The sequence below is a fragment of the Alexandromys fortis genome, unplaced genomic scaffold, assembly GCF_014885135.2.
Source record: "Alexandromys fortis isolate MF-2015 unplaced genomic scaffold, M_Fortis_MF-2015_v1.1 scaffold_160, whole genome shotgun sequence".
NCBI lineage: Eukaryota > Metazoa > Chordata > Mammalia > Rodentia > Cricetidae > Alexandromys > Alexandromys fortis.
The window spans coordinates 910,738-927,611 of NW_026068035.1; the positions used below are offsets into that span (position 1 = coordinate 910,738).

The 16,874-nt window shown below is 45.3% G+C and overlaps 1 long non-coding RNA gene across 2 annotated transcripts in view; it reads right to left on the reverse strand.

The window, feature by feature from the left end:
- LOC126515414 (uncharacterized) overlaps positions 1 to 16,874 on the reverse strand; it is an 85,898-nt gene that overhangs the window by 59,431 nt on the left and 9,593 nt on the right. The window contains exons 2-3 of one of the 2 annotated variants that reach the window (XR_007595844.1): positions 8,425 to 8,542; positions 7,846 to 7,956 (exon numbers count right to left, since the gene is read on the reverse strand). This is a non-coding gene — a long non-coding RNA (uncharacterized lncRNA). The remainder of the gene's footprint in view (positions 1 to 7,845; positions 7,957 to 8,424; positions 8,543 to 16,874) is intronic. The other variant, XR_007595843.1, reaches the window with a different exon arrangement.

The window sequence follows — 16,874 nt, forward strand, 5'->3', positions numbered from 1 at the left end:
CACTTGTCAATACTGACACACAAAATTGAAGTCTTGTGTCAAAGCATATAAAACCCTAGAAAATTCTGACCACAGAGTTCTAGATTAACTACAGGAAATCATCCTGGTGACCTTAAAAGACTTTATTCCTTTTCATTTTTCTAAGAATCCCATTTGCTAAATCTAATTATTTCAGCATTGATTTTAGAAATAATAAGTGGTAATTTTTTCCATCAAATGGTCAAACCCCAATTTCATCTATCACTGGGAGACGCTGAAGCGTCTCTTTCTCTCTCGCCCAACTTTATTGTCTAATTTTCTGAGGAGCTGACCAGAATTACATGCAAAGCTCCTATTGGGAAATAATTCTGTGCGTGATGTTAGAGTCGGTTAGCCCTCATGTGCTCAGACAGGTCACACGGGTCAATTATTGGTCATTTCTGAGAACTCTCTCTTCACGTGCTGCTGGAAGTGCCACCAGAGATTTACTGTTGTCATATCGAGCCAATAACCAGGGCTGGAGGAGCTCTGTCTTTTAGAAGGGACATTAGAGTCAAGCTATGGGCACTGGAGCTGTGTGTGCTGGGGGGCAGGGTGAACCATCTCATGGCGCTTTGAGTGATCCTAATGTCCTGGATAAATTCCAATCACACTAATGGCCTTGCTCATGCCTTTGTAAGAAGCAATTAGGGAAGCTCCCATTTTCTCCTGTTTGCTTTCCTTCTAGGTAATCTTCTCAGAGTCTAAGAAGATGATCCCTAGGTTGTTGCCCAGTGACCAGGTCCACAAACTCCACTACACAGAGACACACAACAAGTATAGCATTCTCCAAAGACCAAGCGGCAGCAATACAAACGTCATCCTGGCATTACATAGCTCAAGAGTAACATAGTTATACAATTTTGTTCATGAAATGTAGAACATAGCAAGAATAATGGAGTAAAATGTTGTTGGCCAACTACTAATGAAAAATGTAATTTTTAAAAATTTAGTATTTGTTGATAATTTCATACAGGCATATGTTGTATTCTGATCATATTCAACTGAATTGCCCTCTCTTATTCACATTTGCCTAGCTCTGAACCCCCTTCTTCACTCAAGGGTCTCCCCCTCCTGCTCTCCTGTCTTTGCTTTGAACCGCCGAGTTTAATTCACGTTGCATGAACACAGGTGTAGTGTTACTCATGGGAGCATGAGCAACTTACAAAATGTAATTCTTTAAAAGCAACATAATATTCATCCGATTTCTTCAAAACCAGTGTTTCCCTTTGTTGAATCAGTCACCAGCATTCACCTGCAGAACCATTCTCGGCCTGGAGGTTGTACAGCTGTGGTTCCCCAGATTTAGTATCCCCTGCCTGTAGTGAACCTTGACTCTGCCAGTACCCGGGTTAGAAACAGACTTCCTCTTGCATCTGGTTGGATCAAGAAGTCACTGATATATCAGGTATGGAGGTCAGTATGATTGGGAGGCAGAGTTGGATCCTGAGGGCAAACACATGCTAATGAGGCCAGGGAATATCTGGAAAGAAAATACAGCAATGTTTCAGGAGTGTGTGTATCTGTGCATTGAGAGGGACAGTCTACCCTTTGTGTGAGGGGGCTCCATCCTAACACCCAACAGAAAGACAGAGAATAGACAAATTTATTGTCTTTCTCTGCTTCTAAACTTGGGGCATTCTTTAGTCCTTTTCCTTGTCACTATGACAAAACACAGGACATAATATAAAGGAGAGAGGCTTTCATGATTTCCTTGAGCTCACAGTATCAAAGTATTCAGTCTATAGACCTTGGTTCTGCTTATTGGAGGCCCATGGAGAGATACCATAACATGGTGACAAGATCGTGTGGAGGAAGAGTCTTCTAAGCTCACAGCAGACAGGAAGGGAAGAGGAAGAAAACCAGGGAGCCTAGGACAAGGGACAGCCACCAGAGACCTCCTCCTTCTATCCAGCCCCTACTTTTCTCAATTTCACCACCTACTTCATAAGAATCTGTTCAAATTTAGATCCCTCCATGGATTAAACTGCTGATTGGGTTAGAGCCCTGGGTGGAACACTAGGACACACACAGATGTGAACTTTACTAATCTTGTAGGAGTTTCTCAGTTTAATCAAGAAATGCCCTATGCTTTACCTGCTGCCAAGCCCCTGCCAAAATTGTGGACACTGTTGGGTTGACTACCCTACTCTGCATCCACAAAATAGGTTAGGCTTCCCAAATTCTTCCTCTGCAGAAAAAAAGAACTTTAAGACATTGAAGAAAGAAATTGAAGAGGACACCAGAAAATGGAAGGATCTCCCATGCTCTTGAATGGGTAGGATCAACATAGTAAAATTGGCAATTCTACCAAAGGCAATCTATAAATTCAACGCAATCCCCATTAAAATCTCAACAAAATTCTTCACAGACCTTGAGAGAATAATAATCAACTTTATATGGAATAACAAAAAAACCTAGGATAGTCAAAACAATCCTATACAATAAAGGAACTACTGGAGGCATTACCATCCATGACTACAAACTCTATTACAGAGCTACAGTAATAAAAACAGCTTGGTATTGGCATAAAAACAGAGAACCTGCTTTCTTTTTCTAAATTCCCCAGCTCATGGGTATCCCCACATTGATCTTTCTTACACCAGTGATTTCAGCTATGCTCACTCTTTGACTCTCATGGTTTGTCCCTCCTCTCCATCTCCAGCAAGCCCAACTTTCCCATGCTCTCATCCCCCCCCCACTCTCCATTTCTCTATGCTCCAAGACTCTGTGCCTGCATTTTCATGGCCATGTCCAGTCAGCTATATTAAGTCTATTTCCCTCCCTCTTTGCTCTGGACTGTTCCAGATGCCCTTGACCATTCTTTTTCTCGTATCTATGATAAAAAAAAAAAAACCTCCTCCTTAACCACACCATGGAGTGGCCATGTCATCAGTTTATACAATTTCCCGCGATTCCGTTGTGTGCATTTTCCTTGTGTTATTATCTGGACTGCGTTCTTGCAGTGTCCCAGCTCTGTGACTCGGGGAGTGTGAACAGGGTGGCTCTCACAGATTAAATCTCCCTTCTGAGCCAAGAAACTTAAAAGTGTTTGCCAAGGGGACCAGAGGGAAAGTACAAGCTTAATCATATGACTAAAAATCATGGTGCCACCCATCTGTAATACAGAATTAATTAATTTGACATCTGTGATAAACAGTGCGCGTGTGTAGAGCCCATGTGCATTCCATAGCTCATCCACACAGTCACTTAATGTAAAATATTTTCCATGGGATCGATGGGTTCTCAAACATCGCCATGATGTGCTGTGATAAACCAAATGAACTCTAACCTCGGGGATCCATCAAATCACCAGATGAGGAGCCCAAATTTGCACAGTGTCCCAACACAGCCTGGCGACAACCAGTGCTGCCACACTTGGGTTGGTGACAATAGAAATCCTAGAGCTTCAATGTGTGTGCTTGAAAGCCAGAAGCCTTGAAAGCTGGGTTCCATGGGTCCTTGTGTTTGGCGGCACCTGGGAGAGCACCAGGAGTAGCGCCAGCCCTCCTGTGCCTGCAGGCAGCTGGCTACAGGAACTGGGTCCTGGGGCTCACCTGAAGGAAGTTGTTGGAAGTAGATGCTCTCTCTGGAGCAGAAAGGAACCTTCAGGGACCAGGAAGACATAGCTATTGTGAGGATAGCACTTAGCCAATGGGACCAGCATCAGTCTGAGCAGATTTCAGACACTTACTGGAAACAGTGGGGTTTCTATTCCCAACTGTGCACCACAATGAGAAGCAAACAAAACTAACTGTTGGCACCTGAACTGACTTGCAAACGGTTTCTAAACTCTCATTTTTAGATTTGAATTCCCTAAGTAAAGGATTGGTTTGGTTAAGAGATATTAAACTGGTTGGGTGGGGTTTTATTTTGAAGTTTTAAATTGGAATTAAAATTAAATTGAAGATTAATTTTAAAGAAGACTCATCTCTGTGTGTATGAGTGTGTGTATGTGGTGGCTCTATGTCTTAACAAACATCCAGTGATGCAAATGACCACAACCAGATCAGGACTCTTGCAATAAGACCCAGACAAGCAGGCTGTGGCTACTTATCTGTGCATTACTAGCATTCAGGAGGCAGGAGGATTGCTATGATATTGAAAACATCTCAGGTTACACAGTGAGTTTGGGTCCAAACAATGAGACTCTACTTTCAAAGCAGGAATAAAGACAAAGAAACAAAAAAACGAAGATATTACAGAAAGTTTCCACGTACGTCCTGCCCCCACTTGGTTAGTGATAACTCTCTCCAACCCGCCTCTGCCGCCCCTGAGTGGTTATCAGTCTTTCTAGACTTTCCCACATGTGGGACTGTACTGTGTACGTGGCTGAGCTCACTTAGCACGTGATTCATTTCAGTCCTGCCCCCTTTCCCGTGTCGTCACCTCCTTTTTATCTCTGAGTTATCTTCCTTTGATTGCCACCGTTTGTTCTTCCGTGCCCATGCGCCTGTTCAAGGATGTCGGATGTTTCTAGTTTGGTGTGATAATGAACACAGCAGCTATAAACATTTGAGTGCGGATGTTTTGTGAGAACATAAATTTTCATTTCTCTTGGGTAAACACTCAGAAGAAGCTGTCATAGCCTATGGTAAATGTATGTTTAATATTTTGAAAAAAAAAGCGGCTTATTGTTGCATTGATGAGGACTAAGGCTATATCACCTTCTGTGTAAACACAAAGAACTATTTCTCTAAGGGAGTTCCTCTTTGTGGAGATAACACATGAAACACCAGCTCAGAACTGAAGGATTAATTCGGTCCAGACTCTGAATTGCCTCTGAGATTGGGTACACAGAAGTGCGTGTACAGAGCAATTGGTAAGGCTGGTGGGGGTCCGTCAGCTCTGCTGCTCTGGGCTCCTCCCCGCTGCTGCTGCACGTGAAATCTCCTATGAATTGGGAGCATGGAGGAAAATCTATTTAAGGAAAGTGTGCCCTATATTTTAAGGAATAAGTATAGTGTAGGAAGGGTAGTATCCAGATAAATTATTTACATTAATCAAATTCATTGAGAAATGACTCAATTCTCCATTTCCTTTGGCCCAATTACATATATAGAGACTTCTGTAGCCTAGCCCATTACTCCTCCTAGGGAACAGCTACTGTATTAATATAATCATTATTAAATCCCTACTAATAAAACAAGAAGCACGTGATTAACCAAGTTCTTCTGTGAGAGACCCTACACTAAGCAGCCACATCTGTTGAATACATGTCCTTGACTTTGTTCTGGGTCCATTTACTTGATTCAAGTTCCTCTCACTAGCCGAAGTCACAATTAGCACACAGGAATTCTCTAATACGGACCTGAAATTGAAATGCTCTTGATGACAACAAAAAGGCTGTTTGCAGTTCCGGGATGTTTTCAGGGTTGACTTCTCAGAGAGAGGGACAAATGGGGAGCGGGGCGCACAACAGACGATGACCACAAACTAAAAGTAAGGTCTTCTAAAGTAATTTCAACCTTTATCCAATAATCCATTTATAATTACCCACATTATGAGCACAGATAGCTAATCTTTCAGCCCAAAGTTGTGGGGCAGTAATTGTTTTATGACTGGATAAGACCATGCAAACTCTTGTCTCACCTAGGCTCAGAGAGAGCATTTTTAAATAGTATTTAAAGCTGAACATCTGGATGGGGTTCAGTCATTATGAGTACTTGCTACAAATTGTGCTTCGTCTGCCTCCTGCCATCACAAGATGTTTCGGGGTGCTTGTGGGTGGGTTTCTCTTCCCTAGCCCTGGCTCCTGGCTGTGTGAGTCTGTGGCAGTGCCATGGCTGTGGTGGCCCCCTGCTCACGCTATGGTACAAATGCCAGAAGCCTTGGTGTCTTCTCTGCTAGCCAGAGCCAGCCCTCACCCCAGAATGACGCCTGCCCTCACACCAGAACGAGGCCAGCCCTCACACCAGAATGAGGCCCGCCCTCACACCAAAACGAGGCCAGCCCTCACCCCAGAACGAGGCCAGCCCTCTTGGCTCCACCACGAACTCTCTTTCACCTCCATGTTCCTTCCTGCTGCAGCCACCCTGTGCACCTCAAATGCTCTCCTCACATTCTGGAATACTCTATTCCTGCGGTCAGAAACCAAGGCTTGGAGTCCTCGCTTGATCCCTGGTCCAGAGGAGATAGGCTGGGCTCTCCACAAAAGCCTCCCGATGTAGGAAAGGATGCGAGAGAAGAAGCAAGCTTGGCGTGGAAGCAGAGATGACTGACAGCCGGCCCATTCCAGGCTCACTTTCTGAGCCAACTGGGTTATTTTGTTTCAGGAGTCTTTGAAAAGGGTAAAAGAGCTTACTTTGAGGTCATTCTGCTACCATTTCTCTCTTGAACTCAAATTATCTATCAATGTCCCCTAGTTTGCATTTGCGGTTTATGAAAGAAGAAGCCCCACCCACCTCCTTGTCCTCCGTGGGTCCTGGGAACTCCACACCCACAGAAACAGGAGGGAGGGCAGCTGAATGCGCACACACCAGTAAGCAGCAGCCCACAGAGTAACGCCTTATCTCTTGGGGGCCCTGTGGATGCAGTCAGATAGTGCCCTTTCTCCTGACCTTTGCAGCATCACGTTCTCCCCTGCAGGACTGGCACACAGCGGAGACGAACAAGCGCCAGGCTCTCTGCCAGCAGATATTCCCCCCTTCATCACGGAAGGCTTTGGAAGTCGCTCGTGCACATGGCAGGCAACTTTGTCAGCTTTTGTTTGTTGTGCAGCCCGTGCCAGCTGGTGCGCTGCTACTGCGGCGCCTCCTGTCCTTCTGGGCTCTGGAATCTCTGCTCTGGTGTTTACACAAACAAAACATATCACCCCCAAGGAGCGCCCTCCCTGGTCTCGGGGGTTCCTCTTTTTAGGCTACACACAGAAATCTTTGGGGTACAACTGGAGGATATAGCTTGCCATGGTGTTTGGACACTAAGCCTGCGCTCCTGAGGAGGATACGCTGGAGCGAAAATTCTCCAAGATTGGGAAGCCCTAACTCATGTAGGGAGAGCCCTGTTTCTCTGTCCCCGACTCCCTGACTTGGGTCTATATTTATTCCTGGTTCATAAAGACATCCGAAGGCGAACAGAAAATCACAGGCTGCTTCTCTTAAATATCATACATGGTGGCAGTGATGGACAGGACCCAGTGCCAGGAGAGCAAGGACACTGTTCCCCCAGCCTCAAAGTTAATGTCCCATCACAAAGCTGTATCTGGGAGCGGGTACGACTCAGATGCCAAGGAAGACCCCAGTGCTCTTGGGATGGTCTTGATATCTAGAACCACTCGGGGCGCTGGTTCTCCTTGCGGTCACAAGCCAGTGGCCCTAGTGTTGGAAAGGGTCCTGGTGGCATGGCTCAGAATGCACTACGGTTGCCCCCATGTGTTCTCTGTGATTAGGCCAAGAACGAGTGATTCCCAGCTCTGGCAAATATCATATTCAGACACCCATTGGCTCACATCTGATAATTCAAGCTTGATCACAATGAGCTACTTCCAAAGCGAGATAATGGAGCGGAACTCTCAGCTGGGGAACCTTCCCCTCCATATGGTTCACAAGTTCCCTAGGATGTGCGATCCTACCGGGAGCACCATCTGTGTAGACTTCGCGCAGGCTCCTTGATGCTCACTCCGTCTTAGACTGCGTTTCCAGGCAAATATGCTCGGATTGAAGGCCTGAATCTCCTGCCACTAGCTCTTGCAACGTGTAGCTTTGACCTTTGAAGGGCGTATTTTCAGGGAAGATTCCCCAGATGGGCATCAAGGATCACTGCAGAGTTTCCTTTCTGCACCTGAGTAAGGTTTATAGATAATCAGACACACTTTGAAGGTAAGGTCACCTTATCTCCCATGGTGGAGTGAAGACCTTGGGAACCAAGGTAGATGTCATCACGGGCCTCTGGAGTGTCCAGTACTGGAGATCAGCTAAGATTTTCACTGCAAGCAGACAACTGGCAAACCAAAGGAAATCACAGAAATGGATTGAGTAGATGAAAACTTTAGGAACGTAGGAAAAGAAATATTGAGATGATTTTACAAGTAAGATTTCCCAAGTAAGCTGGCTGTTCACACTGAAACCTGGACTCCAGGATTCAGTGCTAATAGCACCAGGGGCTGTTGCAAGCCAGGAAGCAGCTGCCTTTTGCCTGGAGTGCTTTATGCACACAACACCATCTTGTGAACCTTCTCTTGTTACTATGTTAGTCCTTGTTGGCTAGAGTGTGTGGTCCCCGGAGGACAGACAAGTTGTATATCCTTGTATATACAGGTACAAGGGAGCCTGGCACAGTTAACATTTAGAATGTTCTACTTCTAAAGAGGAGAATTTTTTTTTAAGATCAAAATTTATGAAGTGAGATTTGGATGCCAGATTGAGACCTTTGCCAGTACACACATTATCCTTATGTATTGTTACTTACCTGTGCAAAATGAGGAGGGGTACTTGTGGAGGACAATTAGACTGTGCCCGTGCAGGTGAAGACAGGGCTGCTGTATACAGTTGGACTGTGCCCGTGCGGGTGAAGACAGGGCTGCTGTCTACCAAGAAAAGACAAAAGAGTATCAGTATATAGATGATACAGATACACATGTGAATGGTATACACAGAGGTATAGTTACAGATCCAGGTTATATATAATACATCCATATATGTTCTGTGTGCATGCACAATACATATACATGGAGAGAGAGGTTCTAAATCATAGGGACTGCAATATGTTCTGGAGTCCAGGGCTGTCTCTCATGGATAAGGGGAGATGGTTGCGTGTTTCTCTTTTATCTCTATGAAGTAGAAACCCTGAGACATGGACACAGACAGTCCTTCCCAAGAGGAGGGACGCAGGAAGGTCCAGGTTCCCTGGGATGCAGAGTCCTTTCGTGTTTCAGGGTAGCATCATTCATGCACATGACCTGCATAAACAATAACTCTAAGATGAGGCGTCGGGTAAGTTTAAACATGGACGGTGCTTTTGTAAGGCACTCTCTGAGATTAGACTCATAGCAGCGTTAAGCGAAGTATGCTGTCCCAGCTTGGGAGGCCAAAGCAAAGAGGGAATGCAACCTCAGCCTGTCCCAGTGGCTGTGGACTGGAAGATCTTCGAGTGCACCTCATGGCTTTGCCCCAATGTCAACAGGAATGAGACAAATTACTCACAACATTGTTCCCCATGTAAGTCTGGATTTAAGAACTCCCTTAAGTTTTTCTCTGTATATAATTTCTACAACTAAATTGACAATAGAAGATATTGACATGTCTATGTCCTGCTCTAGGAGGGAAATGTTTCCGAATCAACAAATAAAGAAACAAAAAACTGAAACAACAAAAAACTTCTTCCCATTCCTGTCCCAAGCCTATTGTCACTGTAGAGCCAGCTTGTCTCCTCCATACCAGAGAAAGCAGGCGAGACAGAGTGTGCTCTGGTTTGCTGTCCACCCCTTTCGCATTTGGTGTTGAGACAAAGAAGTCCCCTAACACTAGTTTCCTTGCAGAGCCCTTTATGTTAAAATGGGAAGGGAACACTTTACAGTTTGCAGCAAGGCTTGGGTGAAATGCTGAGCATGGTTTTAGACCTATCCCAAGCCCCAGCAGCCAGAGGAGCTCAGAGATAGGGAACTATTAATTCTGTCTATTTTTGTTCAAATGCACTCTGTGTATAACTTCCATTTCGTATGACTTAATACATAGGACATCTTGCTATAGCTTTGCTCAGAAACACTGTTAGTTTTACACTGAGTAAGATTTGAAGTCTCATCCTAGGGCTGGCTAGATGGCCTCTCAGGGACAGGTGCCTGCCTCCAAGCCTGATGAACTGACTTCAATCCCCAGAACCCACGTGAAGGAAGGATAGAAGGTACTCTCACAAGTTGTATTCTGATCTCAGGCTATAGCATGTACACACACACACACACACACACACACAGAGAGAGAGAGAGAGAGAGAGAGAGAGAGAGAGAGAGAGAGAGTAAAATGGAATTAAAAGCTAAAATAAGTAAACACAAATAAAATTCTCCATCTCGAACTTAGGACCTGGCTCCTCTGACTTCCCTGCACTCTGCAGCTCAGCTGAAATGAGTTCTCTTCAGAACCTGGTTTAACCCTTTCCATCTCCCCCTCTGATCTTACTCTCTGGCTACTCAGAATATTCAGCTTCTTATTCCCCAGGCTCTAGCTTAAACAAAATTCTATATCATGTTTATGTGAATACACCCCTTGCATCTCTGTTTCCCTGGGAGAGAACAGTCACCTGCTTCAGTGTCCTGGGAAGACAGGTGAGGCTGCCAGGATGCTTGAAGCCCCATAGGGATTGACTTCTCCTTTCCAATATGATCAGAGCAGGTGTTACAGGGACATATGATCAACACTAAATGAACTCAGTAGTGTGTGTGTGTGTGTGTGTGTGTGTGTGTGTGTGTGTGTGAGAGAGAGAGAGAGAGAGAGAGAGAGAGAGAGAGAGAGAGAGAGAGAGAGAGAGAGAATAAGGTAGGAAGTATGGTGAACATGGGAGGAATTAGACCATGAGAGGGAGGTATGAAAATAGTGTAAACACATGTGTTGGAATTTATCAAAAAATTAAATTAAAAAATATTTCAAGGGTCACCTCCTAGATCAGCTCGCATTATTGATTTGCCTGGTACTTGTCAAGGGGCTATTAGCACGAAGCTCTTGGGACCTCCCCACAATGTGCTAGCTAGTTGTTTGTCAACTTGACATGAGTAACAGTTATCTGAGGAGAGCGACCTCAGCTGGGAAATGCCTCCGTCAGACTGGTCTACAAGCAAGTCTGTGGGACATTTCCTTGATTAGTGACAACCGTAAGAGCATCCAGCCCATGGTGAGTGGTGCCATTCCCAGGTGATAGTCCTGGGGTGCATAGGAATACAAACCCAACAAGCTGTGAGGGACAAGCTTGTATGCAGCACTCTTGCATGGCCTCTGCTTCAGTTCCTGCCTCAAGTTCCTGCCCTGATTTCCCTCAGTGATGGTGTAGAAGCCGAGTGTAAGCTGAAATAACCCTTTCCTCCCCAGGCTGTTTTGCCATGGTATTTTTCACAGCCATAGAAACGCTAACTAAGACAGGCATTTGATGTGAAGAGAAATGTTAACTCTGTCTCTTAATTACGGGTATATTAAAGTCATCTGGGAAGTGTTCAACATGAACAGGTGTGGTATTTGTGAGACTTCTGGAGTCTGTTTCTGGGGCTGAGACACTGGCGTGAGCAGCCTCAGACTCCCTGATTGCTGAGGCTACCTCTGACCTGGACTGCATGTTCTCATAGTTTATTCCTGCTTATTTAACAGACACTCCCATCCTACCAGACCTGTGGTCCTTCCCAGTTAGGTTTATATTCCTGGAAGAAGACAACTCTCAACAGATGAGTCTCAAAGGGCTGAAAGACACTTAAGGAAATGCTCGACATCCTTAGCCGTTAGAGAAATGCAAATCAAAACAGCCCTGAAATTCCATCTTACACCTGTTAGAATGGCCAAGATCAAAAACACTGATGACAGCTTATGCTGGAGAAGATGTGGGGTAAGGTGAACAGTCCCCTATTGCTGGTGGGAGTGCAAACTTGTACAGCTGCTTTGGAAATCAGTATGGTGATTTCTCAGAAGATTAGGAACAACCTACCTCAGCATCCCACAGTACTGCTCTTGGGTACATACCCAAAAGACATTCAATCATACTACAAGGACATGTGTTCGACTATGTCATAGCAGCATTGTTTGTCATAGCCAGAACCTGGAAAGAGCTTAAATGCCCCTCAACCAAAGAACGGATAAAGAAAATGTGGCACCTTTACACAATGGAGTACTACACAGCCATAAAACAATAATGACATTCTGAAATTTTCAGGAAAATGGATGGATCTAGAAAAAAACCATATTGAGTGAGATAACCAAGACCCAGAAAGACAAATGTAATATGTATTCCTCATAAGTGACTTTAAAACATAAAACAAAGAAAAAACAGCCTACAGGCTACAACCCATTGAACCTAGACAACAAAGAGGACCCTAAGAGAGACATACATGGATCTACATAGAAAGGTGAAAAAGACAAGCTCTGCTGAATAAACTGGGAGTGTGAGGTCATGGGAGAGGGCAGAAGGGGAGAGGGGGAAGGGGCAGGAGTGAAGAAAAATGTATAGTTCAATACAAACAATAAAAAAGTACCATGACCCAAAGCTATTTAGCAGGAAAGGGTTTATTTCACCTTAAAATCCTCAAGCTACACTCCATCACGGAAAGAGCAGGGCTTGAACTGGACCAGGAACATGGAGGCAGGAAACAAAGAAGAGGCCAGGGAGAAAGTCCGTTTACTGGCTTGTTCCCTGTGTCTTGTTCTTTGTATAGTCTTTGCATAGTCCAGGGCCACCTGCCCAGGGGAGAACAACTCTCACAATAGCCTTGGCCTTCCCATATCAATTATTAATTTTAAAAAATGTTCCACAGATTTGCCCCCAGGCCTGTCCGGTGGAAGTACTTTCTCTGTTGAGCTTCGTACTTCCCAGATGACCCTAGCTTGTGTCAAGTTGACAAAAAAATTGGGTTCAGGTCAAGAACAATGGCAATGGGTTTTTGATCCTACTGCACGAACTGGCTTTGTGGGGCAGTTTGGATGCTCACCTTACTAGGCCTGGATGGAGGTGGGTGGTCCTTGGACTTCCCACAGGGCAGGGAAACTTGATTGCTCTTTGGGCTAACGAGGGAGGGGGACTTGACTGGGGGAGGGGGAGGGAATGGGAGGCAGTGGCGGGGAAGAATCAGAAATCTTTAATAAATAAATAAAAATTAAAAAAAACTGGGTTCAGGGCTCTGGGCTGGGCTAGCTGAGCACTGGACTCTTCTCAGGGGTGGTGAGAATACAGAACTAATCAAGCTCTTTATTTTATTACATTTCCCCTGGTCTTTGACTATTGATAATTTTTACTCCAATCAAACTTTACAAATCTTTAGGATCACCACCATTTCTCAGCATAACAGAACAGCTTGCATGAAGGCCTCTACATTTAGATTCATGAAGACCGCTGAACAAAACTGATGAGTTTGGATTTGGCATGTTGGCAACCTTGTGAGTCCCCCGCCCCTTCCTCTTCTTCCCTCTTCCCACAATGCCCCATGTGTGTCTTCCTCCTTGTCTCATAAATTATTCAAAGGGAGAAAGCCAAGTGTTCCTACAGAATGCATGCATTGCCACGGATGTGCTCTTTTGCCTTTGCCAAAGCTGCTTGAGGGCAAGGAGGAGGTGTGCACTCGGGAAGCTGGGAGGCTCTTGTCCTTCCCGATTCTTCCTCTTCCACTTCACCGCAGCCCAGAGAACAAGCTCAGAGGCACTTTGGGACTTTTTGTGCCACCTGGTGGAATTTCATCGGGAGCGATTATCTGGGGTCTGAGTTACCAGGCGGAGGGGGGGGGGGGGGGTACACACCCGAGCCATTTTCTTGCTGTTCAGTATTTCCAGCCTAAGTGCAGGACTCCCTACTGTGCCCAGCAATTTCACTGCACTAGGCCCATAATAAAGTTTTTTTTTTTTTAATGTGAAAATTAGTCTTTAGTAAAAGAGACCTATTTTGTTAGCTGCTGGGTAAATTTGGGTAAGGAAATGATGTCCACAGGTCAGGTCATTCCCACTACTCTGGTTAATACCTAGAGATTATAGTCCAAGCCTTCAGGAAGGCGGCACAGGGCCTGTTAACACTCTCTCCCATTACTAGAGAAAAGAACAGTTGTAATTAAGAGGTTCCCCCATCTTGCCCCCAGGAAGTACAGTCTGATAATGTCATATTTAGCAATTGTCAATGCAACTGTTTGCTCAAGAGGAAAGTCCAGCAAAAATAAAAGCACATGGACTAAAATGCTAACTGATCCTTCTGGCTGATCCCTCCTGATCAACCCCAGGATGTTGGCCATACCAGCACACTGATTTAGAACTTCTAACCTCTAAGACTCAGAGAAGAAAGTTTCTAAAGTTTATAAAGCAAAGCAAGTGAAAATATACTTTAGAATCCCATGTTTATTAATAATTTATTGCCACAAGCTTATATGCTGAAATTTGGAAAAGTCAGAGAAAAAAAATCAACACTGGGAATTAATAGAAGCAGAAATTTTTCCAAGGGAAAAAAAAGGGATTCACTGTTAGAAAGTGTAAATGAAATAGAGAAGAACGACTGGCAGGTGAGTGTGCTTGCTGGCCTTGCCAGCTGCTTAGCTTGATCTACACTTCGCTAGGATGGACCCTGACCCTCGGTGCTGTGTTTACCCATGTTTCAAAATCTCTCCACATGTACGTAGGCTGGGATCTTGGCTCACTGTCTATGTGAAGGATAAATGCACGCCTCTTCATGGGCATACTCTTGAGTGAAGAGCCAGCTTCAAGAACTGAAGGAGGGAATCATGGAGACCCCAGGATCACATGACTAGCTTTGTGCAAGCTCATTGAGTCACCCCTACTGTTTGGCTGCCTGAGATCCTGGACCAAAGTGACCTGGCATGTAGAAGTCCACTACAGCAGTAACTAATGTATCCATGTAAAACTCCACTAGCACAGTTACTAATGTATCCATGTAAAACTCCATGACCAACCACAGTTACTAATGTATCCATATTCCATGCACATTTTATTCTCTGGTGGTAAACTTATTTGGTTTCCCAACAACATTCAAAGCTCCAAGTGAATTGGAAAATCTTACATTTTACATTTGATTGGGTTAAGATATCTGAGATCCTGTTTTTCCATTCTTTGCCTTTAATGATAGCATTCTTTGATATAAATTTGCCTTCTATGTATCTGAAAACGATAATCTTTCAGCTTTGTCAGTTATGATCACTTATTTTTCAATACATCCTGTGTTTAAAAAGAACCCACCAGTGCACTTTAACAAAACATGCAAGAAAAAAATAGAAGACAGTGAAGAAAACAAACTAGGAGAGGCATCCTCAGAGCTCCCAGCCGCCTCCAGCAGCCCCCAAACTCTCAACAGAACTCCCAGCTGCCTCCAGGAGCCCCATGATTGCCCACAGAGCTCCCAGCTGCCTCCAGGAGCCACCACAATTCTCAACAGAGCTCTCAGCTGCCTCAAGGAGCCCCATGACTGTGCTCAGAGCCCCCAGTTGCCTCCCGGAGTCCCCAAGGCCTGGCCTCTCAAGGAGGTGCCTTATATCTTGACTCTGGCTTCTGTGTTTTCCACCTTTTCCTATCCCTGTGGCTTAGTAGATAAAACCAAGAGGGATTTCGCCAATGGAGATCCTGGTAGGGGCTCCCTGACAGTCCAGGGATGTCAAAATGGGGCATAAATATCCACAAAGTACTCCCCATGTTACCCATACAAGCTAAACCACAGATAGAAGCAGGAGGTACAGACCAGTGGGCCTGGACACTGGATGACCATGACGGTTGACGGTCACAGCAGTGGCAAGAAGCTGAGTATCCCAGGGTCCCAGGAGGAAGCAACAGAGAAAAGAAGGGCATTGCAAATCAGACTAGAAGAGAGTCAGGATTCTTACTGAGGGACCTGGCCGCTGTCCATATATAGCAACTCGGTATGCAGGGTGAGAGGGTCACTACACACGATGCAGGACCCACATGAAGCTGGAAGGGTTCATGGTGAGAGTAGCACTGACAGATTGGGGACATCATCTCTGAGACTGTGGTCCTAGGGCCAGGAGACCTGCATGCTGAGACCTACGCAGACTGGAAAAGGCTGGCTTTGGTTGTCCTTTAAGCCCCTCCCCTCCCATCAAGAAGAATAAATAAATAAATTAAAGAAGATACGCCAGTGAGGAACAGGGGTCTGCAGAGCATGGCCCCCATGACAAGATCTCATCCTTGGGGAACTTTCTAGACTTGGAAGGTCACACTGCTTTTCTTCGGAGATTTGTCCTGAAGAGAAGCGGCCAGCGATGGTGAATGTCTCTCTGCACAGGATATAGACGCACAGCATGGCATTGCTCTCACAGGACCTTCCAGAGCTGGTGTCTATACTAGGGGCTTGCTTTGATCCCGAGAGAAGGAGAGTCCCAGGTACGCCACACTGAGGGCCTGAAGCTGAACGACAGAAGACCCACACCTGAAGGGGCCATGGGGGAATGAAGGACAGCTTTTGGTCGTATAGACTCTGGAGCTGAAGAATGCCTTGAGGCGTCATGCCTGCCCTGTGAAACACTGGTTTGTAACCAATGTCCTCCAGAGCATCGCTCCAGCCTTACATCCTGTTCTGTTCATCTCAAGCCACCCTGGAAACTCGGTGGCTGCTCTTCCTTGGAGTTCCGATGTGATGCTAACCTCCACAGCTTAGTGAGTGATGTCTCTGGTCAGAGACCCTGAGGCAGGAGGTGTAGTCCAGGGAACAGGAGTTACAGCCAGTGAGTGAGGGTGTTGGGCGAGGCCTCGAGGAAGTTCACCAACATGGAAGGGAGCATCCGGCTGACATTTATGAAAGGCCGGAAAAAGACAGTGTGCGTCAGATTTGATAAGGACCTTTCCACTAAAAATCCATGCGAGATTTTCCTAAGGACACAGGTGCCGGGAGCAGACTGTGATTCTTGTGAGAGGAGAGCTAACATGGAATTTCTCTTTCTTCATTGATTTAGTACTTATTTTAGTTAGTTTGTTTTGATGCTCAGGCTCTGATGTATAGAGGGAAAACCGTCTACCAGAGGCTCTCAGCCCCAGGAACAGCTTTTGATTGTGTTGTACCACAAGGTGAGCTCAACACTTACGGAGAAACATTGCACAGCCATTAAAAACTGATGCAGACATTAAAAGTGACACTCATAATTGCTAGTAGATGAAGATGTGCGTTATGTACTATGTGAATAGATGTGAATAGAGCAAGCAACAAAGTGACAGGGAGAGGCTCCCCCCATATAT